Source organism: Scyliorhinus canicula, chromosome 4 (genome assembly GCF_902713615.1).
Source record: "Scyliorhinus canicula chromosome 4, sScyCan1.1, whole genome shotgun sequence".
Lineage (NCBI taxonomy): Eukaryota > Metazoa > Chordata > Chondrichthyes > Carcharhiniformes > Scyliorhinidae > Scyliorhinus > Scyliorhinus canicula.
The window spans coordinates 18,258,785-18,272,621 of NC_052149.1; the positions used below are offsets into that span (position 1 = coordinate 18,258,785).

The 13,837-nt window shown below is 46.3% G+C and overlaps 2 protein-coding genes across 4 annotated transcripts in view; both read left to right on the forward strand.

Moving 5' to 3' along the window:
* Positions 1–4,842: 4,842 nt before the first annotated feature.
* The window catches only part of LOC119964388 (volume-regulated anion channel subunit LRRC8D-like), a 67,725-nt gene continuing 58,730 nt past the window's right edge, over positions 4,843–13,837 (forward strand). Inside the window, exons 1-3 of one of the 3 annotated variants that reach the window (XM_038793791.1) lie at positions 4,900–4,979; positions 6,454–6,570; positions 7,830–8,214. The gene's annotated coding sequence lies outside the window, so the exon portion shown is untranslated. Of the gene's footprint in view, positions 4,980–6,453; positions 6,571–7,829; positions 8,215–13,837 lie in introns of all 3 variants that reach the window. The other 2 variants (XM_038793789.1, XM_038793790.1) reach the window with 2 other exon arrangements.
* LOC119964389 (volume-regulated anion channel subunit LRRC8C-like) overlaps positions 4,876–13,837 on the forward strand; it is a 145,481-nt gene continuing 136,519 nt past the window's right edge. Inside the window, exon 1 of the mRNA XM_038793792.1 lies at positions 4,876–4,979. The gene's annotated coding sequence lies outside the window, so the exon portion shown is untranslated. The remainder of the gene's footprint in view (positions 4,980–13,837) is intronic.

The window sequence follows — 13,837 nt, forward strand, 5'->3', positions numbered from 1 at the left end:
ACTTCCCTGTCCTTTCCCCATATTCCTTGATTACCTGAGACCAAATATCTGCCTATCTCCGCATCAAATGTATTACATGATGAAGAATTAAATGATGAAGAATCCACAACCATCTGGGGTAGAGAATTCCAAAGATTCACATCCCTTTGAGTGAAGTAATTTCCCCTCACCTCCGTCCTAAAAGATTGGCCCCGTATCCTGAGACTGTCGTGTCCCCGCGTTACAGATTCCTCACCAGCGGGAACAATCTCTCCGCATCCACCCTTCCAAACCCCTTCTCAGGATCTTGTATGTTTCAATAAGATCACCTCTAATTTTTTCTAAACTCTGGAGAACATAGGACCAATTTAATCAGCTGCTCAACAGGGGCTGGTTTAGCTCACTCAGTTAAATCGCTGGCTTTTCAAGCAGGCCAGCAGCACGGTTCGATTCCCGTACAGGCACCGGAATGTGGCGACTAGGGGCTTTTCACAGTAACTTCATTGAAGCCTACTCGTGACAATGAGCGATTTTCATTTCATTTTTTTTTCATCACAGGCCAAGGCCCTCATTCCAGGGACCAATTCTGTGAACTTCCACCGTCCCGCCTCCAATGCAAGTGTCTCCTTTCTTAACTATGGAGACCAAAACTGCGCACAGTGTTCCAGATGTGGGCTCTGCAAAAACCTGTATAGCTGCAGCAACACTTTGTTATTCCTGGAGTCCAGTCTCCTTACAATATAGGCCAACAGGTCATTTGCCTTCCTAATTGCTGGCTGCACCAGTATGATAACATTTTGCATCCCTTCCATGCAAGTCTCTTGGAGCATCAACGTTTACAGATTTCCCACCTTTTCAAAAAATATTCAGCTTGTGTATTCTTTGGGTCAAAGTGAATAAGTTTTACCCAGCTATCTTTGCACCTGCTATTTTCGAGTAAACTCTATCATTGGCGGGTCGATGTTAATAACAGGAATGGTTTTGTTTCAGCCCGTACACGTTCCGCCTGCACCGTATGTTGTTTGTAGTGTATTATGTACAATTGTTCTCGCCGCCACTAACCGAGCTAACAACACTGGCCATTCACCATGGCACACTGCTTACGATGCTTTGCCTTGGTGAAGAACAGTGGTCGGCAGTTACAGTTGTACTGTTGGGTCATTTTCACCATTGGAGTTGATGTAAGGTGAATTTTCCATTCCCGCCATTGTGCTTTACGTAGAACATACAGTGCAGAAGGAGGCCATTCGGCCCATAGAGTCTGCACCGACCCACTCAAGCCCTCGCTTCCACCCTATCCCCGTAACCCAATAACCCCTCCTAACCGTTTTGGTCACTAAGGGCAATTTATCATGGCCAATAACCTGCACGTCTTTGGACTGTGGGAGAAAACTGGAGCACCCGGAGGAAACCCACACAACAAGGGGGAGAACGTGCAGACTCCGCACAGACAGGGATCCAGCGAGGAATCGAATCTGGGATTAACAAATCATTTTTATAACTTAATATAAAGCAAATTAATACGGATGCTGGAATCTGGAATTTTCTAAATCTATAATGGGGATGTTGGTTGAGGGAACACCTGTCTTTGAGTAGTGCTGTGGGATTTTTATATAAACTGGTGCAGAGAATAGAGGGTCTAGATTTTATGTCTCACCAGAAAGGTGACTCTTAACAGTTATTACTACATTTTGAGCGTCAGCCTAGAGATTATGGGCACAATCTAACGGATGAAGCTCTAAGTGTCGTAGAGGGCGCGACTCCCCTGGTGCTTCCTGATGGTCGATCGAGATTGTGGCCAGTATCTACTGGCAATTAGTGCCGGAAATGATCCCCCATGTGCTCTGGCCAAGCTCCTGGACATCATGGAGCCCTGTTTCGAGAGAGAGAGAGAGAGAGTCGCAAGGGTCAGCCACCAGGCTGCCAATACTGCCTGGGAAGCATGCTCACGTGTGCATGATCCTGAGGTGGTGGTCGCACACGAGCTCTCCCCGGACCGAAGGGAGACCAGATCTGCAGGGTGTGCTGTGGCCTGTGCACATGGTGTGCCGGCTCGAGCCTGCATCAACGCTCCAACCGCTTTCTACGGCACCTGGCCGCCTGGTGTGCCACCAGCATCACGAGGGCTCCCCATCAGGGGGACCGAGCTCAGGTACCCTCCCCTAGTCCACACACACCCACCCTCTGGTCACGGGGATATCCCCAGTGATGAAACCCGCTCTCGGGTGTTTGATTGTTGGCTGCTACCTCCGTGGTGCTGATGGGCTCCAGGGTTCAAGCAGAGTGTTCAGGCCTCTCAAAGTTTGGTTGGAATGCTAGGTAATAATACTCGTCTGAGACATGGCATGTTTATCCACAAGAATTCACTTGAGATCTTTTGAAGTGTTCACATAACTAACAATGCCAATTCCTTATTAGCCTTCAGCTGTGCAGCAAGAGGCTGCTCAGACTCTGCAGGAGTAAGCAGACATTTTGTGAAGGCGGGAATCTTAAACTGTGAGCTTTGCAGTGTTTGAAATGTCAGTGAATCAATCTTGGTGCTTGACCGTGTAATGCTCATTATATATTTCAGAGTCTCCTTTAATACGTGTGGGAGGGGGAAATATTTGGCTGACCAGGTGCGGATTGATAGACAAGTTTTGTTTTGGCAACATTCAAGGACAGGCCGAGTTTCACTTATGCCGAATTGAAGAGATCGAGAGTGGCTTGTAAATCTGGTGCAGAGTGGGCGACATCGCCTCGTTCATTCGCAAACTGTAGATCATGTACGTTTATGGTGGCCAAGTTTGGCACGGAGGTTAGAGATTTCCATCAATACTGACACCAGAGGCCAGTTGATCTTTGAGCTGAATAGCCATTGCCACGTAGATTGTAAATTGAATGGGGGCCATCACACAGTGTTGCTTGACTTTGGTCTGAATTTTGACGACACGTGTTTCGGATCTCCAACTCGAGACACTTGCAGTCAGGTCATGATGAAGCAATTGTAGGATTGTGATGGAAGTTTCTTGGACATCAAAATCTTTGGAGCACTTCTGATACCTTGGCAACCACCGCTCTTAAAAGGCCATCACTAACGAGACGATCCAAGACTGGGTGAGCCATGCCAGCTCGGTCTTCTACAAACTATTGCAGTTCTAAAGAAGAGTCATGTTGGACTCTAAATCAGTGGTGGGCAAACTACGGCCCGCGGGCCGCATGCGGCCCGACAAAGGTTTTTATGCGGCCCGCCAATGAGGTGCCCGGAATCATAACCGGCATTTTTGAAAAGTCGCTGGGGAAAAGCCGCTGAATAAGCGCTTTTACTTCAGTGGCTTTTCCCCGGCGGCTTTTCAAAAATGCCGGTTATGATTCCGGGCACCTCATTGGCGGGCGGCATAAAAACGCGCGTAATGGGGTGGATGAGTGGGGCTGTCTCATTGGTCGGTTTAGTTGGGTGTGTGACCAATAGGAGTCCAGGTTACAAACAATAAGCCTTATTATTGTTTGTAACCTGGACTCCTATTGGTCGCACACCCAACTAAACCGACCAATAAGGCAGCCCCACTCATCCACCCCACTACGCGCGTTTTTATCGTTGACTCGGCTAGGCTGTGCTTCTGTCAGTGTTAAGGATCAGCACAAGCAACTTGGCACCTGATTTCAACAAACTGGTAAATGACTGCAGTCAGATGCATCATTCTCATTGACATTGTTCTGTTACTTACTGAGGTACTTTGTTTTTCAAATAAATGTATTTTTTTTTCTTTAAAGACCTTTTATTTTGGCTATTTTAAATATTAATTATTTTACTTAATACACTATGCGGCCCTTTGAAATTGTGAATTTCTGAATGTGGCCCTTGCACGGAAAAGTTTGCCCACCCTTGCTCTAAATGTTAACCCTGTTTGTCTTTCCACAGAATGTTCCAGACCTGCTGAGTTTTTCCAGCATTTTCTGTTTTTGTTATGGCAGTGGGTATTTGATGACCAAGACTTCCGCAAGTCAACAAAGGCCTGTGTACCAAAGCGTACACAGCAGTTGACATCACCATACCCCTATACTGGGAACTGTGTATCAGTAACACACGAGTGCTAGAGAAATTCCTCAATGCCTCTACCACATGCTCCGGTTTCAATGGGTGGACTGTCAGACAAACGCTAGTGTTCTTAAAGCCAGTACCCGCAAAATGAACTTCAATGGTCTAGACAATGTCTGGATGGCTGAGAACTGTTTCCCCCATGTCAGGTCCTCGTCTCAACTCTCGGTAGCCAATGTTCCAGGGGAGGACAAAGACAATGCTTCAAATACACCCTGAAGCTCTCCTTCAAGTGTAGCATTGACATTCGTGATTGAGAGGTGCTTGCTGCCATTCGCTCAGGACAGTGACGATTTGTCCAGCAGGCTGCATCTCGCTTTTAAGTCCCAGCATCTCCATGATGAGACAGAGCGGCGGCAGAGAAGGAAAGGAAAGAAAAAGAAACAAGTCCTGCTCTCCGGATCCCACTGACTAGTGGGGCGTCCTGTCCCATGTGTCCAAAGATCTGTGGGCCGAGACTTGGCCTGTTCAGTCACATGCTGAAGACCTGTGGCCCTGAGTAGGTACCATTCTCGAATCGAGGGACAGCTGATGATCATGTTAAATGTAGCACACCGATTGCAAAATAGCATTTAGTTTGTGAGTAAATAACTGGAAATTATAAGCAACAATTTGACTACTTTCCTGAAATCTGTAAGTCTTCTTTGCTGAATGTCTTACTAATGACAGGAACACAAATAAACATTGAAGTGTCAGCTGGGAAGGTTTTTATTTAAATTGAACTAATTAAAATGTTGTTTAAATACAGAGTTTTGTTTGTATTTTTAGGTACCCTGCCTTCTGGAACTGCTTTTTGAGTAAAAGCACAACTCTGCAGATGTGCATCTACTTCAGAATGGAAGAGATATTCTGACAGTCTCGTTTGGTGACAGTGAGCTACACAGTGAGCTGCACTTGATCTTCCAGCATTGTACTTAATCAAGTAAGTCGAGACATCTACACTTCTCTGTGAAACCAAATTCTGCTGCAGTGTTCTGTGTGTTAAACCTACGTTTCATTACTTCTTGTTTTAGCTGGAGATGTGTGTGTGTGTGTGTTTCATCACTCCTTTACTTTAGCAGGAGCCACGTGTGTGTGTGTGTGAGTGTGTGTTTTTGCATGTAGGAGTGTGCGTTTGTGTGTGTCACCCTCTCTCCCAAGCTGTGCTAGCCGAGGGACCCGTCTAATTCCCCCACTCTTACACCTTTCCGAAAGCCTGCATGCCATTTTGTGTGTGTCACAACTGGTACAGTCTCATGGAAGATTGTCCTTCCCTCCCGCTTTGGCTGTACTGCATACATACATACAGTAATTGTCCCACCATGAAGCTCGGTTCAATGACCAGGTTTTCTGTGATGTGCAATGAAAAGTGGAGATAGAAGTAATGTCACAGCTATTTGAAGCCCTGCCAGACCACACTTGGGGAGAGCTAGACCACATCTGAGATGGTTTGATTGAACTTCGTAAGATACTCAGGAGAGCGGACGAGAGGCTGTTTCTGTTAGTTGGGGAGTCTGGGACAAGTAAAAAAGAAATAGAACCATCCTTTCAGGAGTGAAATTAGGGAACACTTCTACACACAAGGGGTGGTAAAAATTTGGGACACTCTCCCACAAATGGCAATTAATGCCAGGTCAGTTAATTTAAAACCGGAAAGTTGGTGGATTTTTGTTAACCAAAGTTTTTAAGGGATATGAGCAGTTTGATCACAAATCAGCCATGATCTCATTGAATGGTGGAGCTGGCTTGATGGGGTTAAGTGGCCCCCCCTGCTGTTTACCTCCCTACGCGAGTGTTTCTTGGGTCCGTTATTTTCACATATTGTTATCTTCTGTCAATACATTATAGTTATTGTATTTATTACCAAAATATGTGATGCATATACTAATCATCCGTCTGGGAGTCAGTTGCTCCGAATGCATTTGAACAATTTTCCTTTGAGCATCTCTTGTTTGTCAGTGCAGTTTAGTGTCTAGTTTGGTCAGCATGTGAACTGCAGCCTTGTTATGACTAGAGACTGAGTAAAAGGTAATGATAGGAGAGTGAATGGTTTGTAAGGCCTCCATTTGAGCCTAGTGATCTAATTGTGGGTTTATCTCCTGCAAACCTGGGTCGCGTTTTTGGACGGTATTTTAACCTACAAGAAACCCTTGCTCCTTAAGGATCTGTGTCCTGGTAAAGGTGTAGTCGGAAATGGACCGAGCTCCGCAGATTGTGTTGACACCAAGTTGAGGCGTCTTTGCTTAAATGGGATTTGCTTTTCTTTACCTCCTGATCGTCATGGACCAGTATGTGAAAAAAGCCCAGTGGCAAATTAACAGGATTTGTTAATTCCTGGATCATTTTTGCCGATCCCACTGATTCCTATTTTTCCCTAGCTGGCTTTTATTCTCATCTCCTGACTCCAAATGTTGCAGGTTCAAGAACTCGAGGACAAATCCAAAGCTGACACTCAGGTGCCGTACTGGGGGAGTGCTGCACTGTTTGGAGGTGCTGTCTTTTGGATGGGGTGTTAAACTGAAGCCCGCTCTCGGGTAGGCATAACATGGTAAAGTAATCCAGAGACCCAGGGTGATGCCCGGGGACGTGGGTTCAACTCCTGCCATGGCAGCTGGTACAATTTGATGAATAAATCTGGAATTGAAAGCTAGTCTTGAGAATGGTGATCGCAATGGCTATCATGGTTGTTGTTAAAAAACATCTGGTTAAACGGGCGGCACGGTAGCACAGTGGTTAGCACTGTTGTTTCACAGCGCCAGGGTCCTGGGTTCAATTCACGGCTTGGGTCACTGTCTGTGCGGAGTCTGCATGTTTTCCCCATGTCTGCGTGGGTTTCCTCCGGGTGCTCCGGTTTCCTCCCACAAGTCCCGAAAGACGTGCTATGAGGTGAATTGGACATTCTGAATTCTCCCTCAGTGTACCCGAACAGGTGCTGGAGTGTGGTGACTAGGGGCTTTTCACAGTAACTTCATTGCAGTGTTAATGTAAGCCTACTTGTGACAATAATAAAGATTATTAATAATGTCCTTTGGGGAAGGAAATCTGCCATCCTTGCCTGGTCTGGCCTGCATGTGACTCCAGACCCGCAGCAATGTGGTTGACTCTTAAATGCCCCCCGAAATTACCCAGCAAGCCACTCAGTTTAAGGGCAATTAGGGATGGTGGAAATGCGAGATGCGTATTTTGTTTCCGTCTTTACAGAAGCATGTGGGAATGAAGGGGCACAAGAGGAGGAGATATTACGATTGGAATAATTATACAAAAACAAATGCAGAAAGGTATGCCAGGAGCAACAGCAGGCCTGCACCAGAATGGAAAAGCAAAATATTGTGGATGCTGGAATTCTGAAACCAAAAACAGAAAATGCTGGAAATACTCAGCAGATCAGGCAGCATCTGTGAAGAGAGAAAGAATTAACCTTTCAGATCTGTGACATTTCATCAGAACTGGAAATGGTTAGATGTTCAGATCATGACCTCTGCCCCAATTTTTGTTTTTGAAGGCAGCTGTTCGTAAAGATTCTGCTATTCCCACTTGCACCTCCTCTAGATCCACCATTTTTTTTTGTCTCTTTGCTTGTCCTATCGCCATCTCCTTTCGGCCTTGCACCATCATCCCCTTTGTCCTTGTCTGCCCCACGTTCCCCCTAATCACAGACCTCCCGTTTTGTTTCTCTTTATCCCTCGCTCCTTTCCCTGCCTCTGTACTTGCTTAAACCTGTTACCTCTAACATCATCCAGTTCTGATGAAAGGTCATGGACCTGAAAGGTTAACTCTGTTTCTCTCTCCTCAGATGCTGCCTGACCCGCTGAGTATTTCTGACATTTTCTGACTTTATACCTCAAGGTGAGGTATCGAGTGGAGCGACGACACAGGGCTTACCTGCAGACTAAACACCTACGACAGCAGATGTGTAGCCTGAGCTGGGCAACCACGCCACTGATGGATCAGAGGAAAGGTCTGTCTCGCGCCCGGTGGAAGATAGTGGTGGACAGTCAGGCAGCTAAAGGGGAGCTCCAGGAACACTTCCATCCTCGACCGTCGTGAGAGTGTAAGAGGGAAAGCTTCCGTTAAAAGTGCCAAACAGATGATCCTATGTTGGCAAGCTAATTCCGTTTACTTCAGGTGACATGAAGAAACAGCTGAGTGCACTGGACACAGCAGTCGACCTCTCAGTGGTAAGTGCTGAAGACCTATTCACTGGAGACAGCAGCTCTCCTAGCCAAGATATTTCAGTACAACTTTTGAGATGGGTATGTACACAGCAGTATGGAAGTTCACCCAGGTATGTCCCATCAATTTTAAAAAGAAAACAGAGGGCCAATCTAAATCTCGTCTGGGGCAGGATTCTAGAAGTCACTGCCATACGCCATTATGGGAGCCCTGTCACTATATAGGCTGCAATGGATGGAAGAGAGTACCTCCCACCATCTGGGTAACTGTGTGTGCCCATGCCCCCCTCCCCATCCCAAGAATAAAACTGGTGTTCCTTGTGTTGGTTAATTCAGGATGGTTGGTGTAGTGTTCACAAAGACTACAAAATAGCTTCAACTTAAAAAATGCTATAAATTTATTAACACGACGAACTTGGATTCAACACACACTTCTAAATAATACACAGTTGATTGTTAACGTATAAACTACACTCATCTACAACTAATCTTAATACTGGTATATACTATGGTCTGCTCTAACTCGCACTAATAATACTTCTGACTTGTTCTATGTTCTATCCAACACTAAGGGCATTTAAATGGTTATTGGATAGACATATGGACGATAAAGGAATAGTGTAGATGGGCTTTAGAGGGGTTTCACAGGTTGGCGCAACATCGAGGGCCGAAGGGCCTGTACTGCGCTGTTATGTTCTATGTCTCTAGCTAACTTCTGGACTACTCTCACCCACAAGGCTTACCATCAATGCCTTTTATACTTGTATCTGTAGCTCCCTCTAGTGGCTACTCTTTGACATTTCATTAACCCTTGCAGTTCTTACAGTTATGATAATACCACAAAAACAAATGCCATATGTAACAAACACATTGGTTGGACTGTGTTTAGAAGATTGGGATTCAGATTTGCTCCATACTGTTAGAGAGGATGTCATAGTCGAGGGGAAAGGATTCATAAAAATGGAACCAGGAATGAGAGGCTTTTGTTAAGACATGAGTAGAGGAAATTAAACCAAAGCCTCTGGATCTTGTGGTGGTAATGGCAGCGAAACACCACTGACACCGACCAGCAACCTCCGGAGCTCACACATTCACAGAATCACGCGGAAATTCAGAAGTTGCTGTTAGTAATTTCATGTTCTTCCAAACGTCCAGAGGAGCAGCGCTATGCTATACATAATAAATATGTAGATGTATATACGTGGGTTTTCTCCGGGTGCTCCGGTTTCCTCCCACAGTCCAAAGATGTGCAGGTTAGGTGGATTCGCCATGTGCAGGGTATTAAGGGGGAGGGGAAGGAGTAGGCTTCGGCAGAGTGCTGTTTCGGAGGGTATGCAGATTCGATGGGCATATACATATTTTATTTACATATATATATAAAACACACCGTACAATTCCTGAGAAATCGGTGAATTGATTAAATCTTCCATTTTAAAAAAAATGAAATGGCACATGATTGAATGAGGTGTCACTGGGTTTTTGACAACCTGCTAAATTCATCATAGTCCAGCTAAACACGCTGACTGCCCCTCAAGAGCTCATTTTAAATCGTCAAACTTCTTCATTCTGATAAATTCCATATTTAAAAGCTCTTTTTAAAAGTTTATTTCTGTTGTTACTTTAGCTTCTATCTGGGGCCAGCACGGTGGATCAGTGGGTTAGCCCTGCTGCCTCACGGCGCCGAGGTCCCAGGTTCAATCCCGGCTCTGGGTCACTGTCCGTGTGGAGTTTGCACGTTCTCCCCGTGTGTGTGTGGGATTTACCCCCACAACCCAAAGATGAGCAGGGTAGGTGGATTGGCCATGCTAAATTGCCCCTTAATTGGACAAAATTGATTGGGTACTCTAAATTTATATTAAAAAAAACAATTTTAGCTTCTATCTATCTCAATCCAATCATAAACAACTATTTTGCTATCTGTATAAGAAGTGAAAGTTAAAATGTTTTAACCTCCTGATTTGCTTTGCTGTCTGTCAGAATACTTCCTCTGTGTTTATTTTGCTTGCTGAATTCATTGCTGCTGGGCACTGGGAGATTCTTTGTCTTGGCACTGATTTAAACTGTGTTTGAGAAAGGGAATCCAGCACCAGAGAGATTGCTCAATCTACAGGGCACGATTCTCCCAACACTTACGTCATTTTTCTGGACCTGAGGAGTTTCCCATCGGTTTGGGCCACACTTAGAAATTTTTTTTAGCACTGGGGAGCTGGACTCCTGAGATCGGGCTGCCATTTTGAAAGTGTGCCCTGTTTTCTAAGTGAGCCCCACCCCCCACACGTGGGCACTACCACACACCCCACTATTGGGTCCCCAGGGCCCCCTCCTCTATAGCACCCCTTCCATCCAGGTAGCCAGGTCACCACCCCCTAACCTCCCAGAGGCCCCTACTTACCTGCCCTGCACACTCCCAACCTTCAACCACCCCCATCATCACCCTCCTTTCATGGGCATGGCCCCACTCGGGCCCTGACCCTTGTCAGTGGCGCCCAAGCATTCTTTCACTGGCAGCTGGGTGCTGCCAAGGTGTCCGTGCTCCAGGGGGAAGGCCAGGGAGCCACCCTGCATTGACCCTGACCAGCCAAGGGCCTACAGTCGCCCGGGAGACCCCCTCCCGGGTGCCGTTCCGCCTGGTCCACGTTCTTTTGGACCAACGCTGATCCGCCCCTGGCTGCACCCTCCCCGGGGAGGCCGGAGAATCGAGGGAGGCCGGTGTATCCCGGGTAGCAAGGCCTAAAGTAGGTTTATGACCTCCTTCCGCGAACATGGTTTGGTCCTGGCCGTTCTGGGCGGAGTTCCAAATCGACGCTTCGCGGGACTTGGGTGAATCCTGCGAGGCATGAAGGCTGCCGGGAAGCACGCGGGAGGGCTCTCCCGGGATTCTTCGGCCGCTCTGTGCTGTCGCTTGAGCCCAAACGCGGCCTGAGAGTCGCACCCACAGTCCTGTGGGTGAGGAAACTGGTGAACAGGATTTAGGTTTGGGATATTATTGTCCAATCCTGTGTGCTGTTAGATTTTAAGCATTGTGACCTTCTCCACCTGGTCCACACACATTGAAAATTGACAAGCGATGTCTGGCCAGCTCTCTTCCTGTTTTGTTCATTCCAAGTAAATTTTTGCCAGAGAGCTTTCTTGTTTTCTTTAAACTGTGTGTTTGTCCTCTCTGGCAGCTACTCGGTATTTTTTTTTTACTCTTTCGACAAATTAACTTCCTGTCTTTTTGAATGCCAGTGCATCTGCTCTTGCGGAGCCCCTTCCTCCACTGAGTGCAAGCTGGAACTTTCACTCAATCTATTAACAGCAGATCGTACAGAGATCACCGCCACACTAAATCGCTCTTTGAGCCCGACAGATCCTAGTGCTGGGAAGCTGCTGCTGCTCAATGCAATGTAATGAAGCTGTGTCAACCTTCTTGTGTCGCAATCTTGTTATTTCTTCATTATCCAATCAGTCCCACTTGTTCCAACCCTTTTTACTTGCAGTGTAGCTCTACAATCACATCATAATTAGCCTTGTTGTCAGACTTTGACCTGTTAATTCTTGTCTGCCCCTTTCTTTTTCATCCTCTCCCCTTTTATTACTGCTACTTGCTGTGCACGTTCATTCTGGAATGCAGAGAGGATTGATCATGGGTATGGAAGGATTCTTTTATGAGGAGAAGTTGAGTAGGTTAGGCCTGCACTCACTGGAGTTTAGAAGAATGAGAGGTGACCTTTAATAATAATAACAACCTTTATCATGTCACAATTCGGCTTGCATTAACACTGCAATGATGTTACTGTGAAAATCCCCTCGTCACCACACTCCAGCGCCTGTTCGGGTACACGGAGGGAGAATTCAGAATGTCCACCTAACCTGCACATCTTTCAGGACTTGTGGGAGGAAACCGGAACACCCGGAGGAAACCCACGCAGACACGGGGGAGAACGTGCAGGCTCCACACAGACAGTGACCCAAGCCCGGAATTGAACCCTGGACCCTGGCGCTTTGAAGCAACAGTGCTAACCACTGTGCTACCGTGCCGCCTATTGAGCCATGGAAGATTCTCGGGTTTGACAGGATAGATGCTGAGAGATTGTTTCCCCTTGTGGGAGAGTCTAGGACCAGAGGGCATAATCTCAGAGTAAGGGGTCAGCCACCCTTTTAAGACAGAGATGAGGAGGAATTTCTTCTCTTGGAGGGGAGTGAATCTGTGGAATTCTTTACCGCAGAGGGCTGTAGATGCTGGGTTGGTCAGTATGTTGAAGGCTGAGATAGATTTTTAATCATTAAGGGAATCCATGGTTGTGGGGAAAGGCGCAAAAGTGGGGTGGCAGATTATTGGATCAGTCATGATCTCATTGAATGGTGGCGCAGACTCGATGGACCGAATGGTCTACTTCTGATCCTACATCCTATGGTCCTGTTTTGCTGAGCACGTCTATCGTTCAAAATACATTTCTAAACTTACACTTTACTTCTTTGAGAGTTATACTACTGTTAGTTTACCGAAATGTGACTATAAAAACTTGATATATTCCCTTGAATCAACAAATTTAGTGTGGGGAGGACAAGTAGGTGATTTTCAATCTTGTTCTGAAAATGCTCAAGTCCGTAACCAGGTGATGACACAAATGTCACCTCGAGCTGCCAATCTATCAAGGGGCTGTAAGTAGTCCATCCTCTTTCAACTGGCTTAATTTGCATTTTGGGACTGCTGAAAAATAAGTGGTGCTCTATTTATATATGCAATTTTTTTTACTCCTTGCTTAGCATTCAGTGCAGTCTTCTTCAGAGAAAGGATAATGTAGTAATAATAATCTTTATTACAAGTAGGCTTACATTAACACTGCAATGAAGTTACTGTGAAAAGCCCCGAGTCGCCACATTCCGGCGCCTGTTTGGATACACTGAGGGAGAATTCAGAATGTCCAATTCTCCTAACAAGCACATCTTTCAGGACTTGTGGGAGGAAACTGGAGCACCCGGAGGAAACCCACGCAAACACAGGGAGAGGGTGCACACTCCGCACAGATAGTGACCCAAACCGGGAATTGAACCCAAGTCCCGGGCGCTATGAAGCAACAGTGCTAACCACTGTGCTACCGTGCCGCCCCCAAAAGATGGGTTCCCTGTAACGGACTGTAAGAGATTTCAGACTGTTTATATTAGACTGCCTTGCTCGAAACCGTTGGGGCGGGTGGAATTTAAACTTGCTTTCAGTCCCAATTTCACTGGATGTGAAGTAACATCTTTTTACGACAAGTCTTGGAAAAATGAGCATTCAGTGGAGTTGAACCGTACTGAAATAATTGCTATAGTTGGTGAGCAGTATTTGGTGCGAGTTAGGTTATGGAATGGACCGCAAACATTTCGATTAGCTTGAGTTTTCTTTGCAGAGGGAAACAGGGTGGGAAGGCAGCCCAAGGGGTGCATTGGAGTAGCCGAGACTGGAGGTTAACAAAGGCACAGGTGAGGGTTTCAGCAGCAGGTGAGCTGAGGCAGAGGGCGGCGGTGCACAATGTAATGGAGGTATCATGGGAATGGCAGCCCATGGAGCTGGAAGTTCAGCTTGGTCAATAGGACGCTTGAGAGATTGTACCTTTAAAAGCTGAGAGAGATTTCTGTTGCCGTGCTGTTTTATTGCATCCTC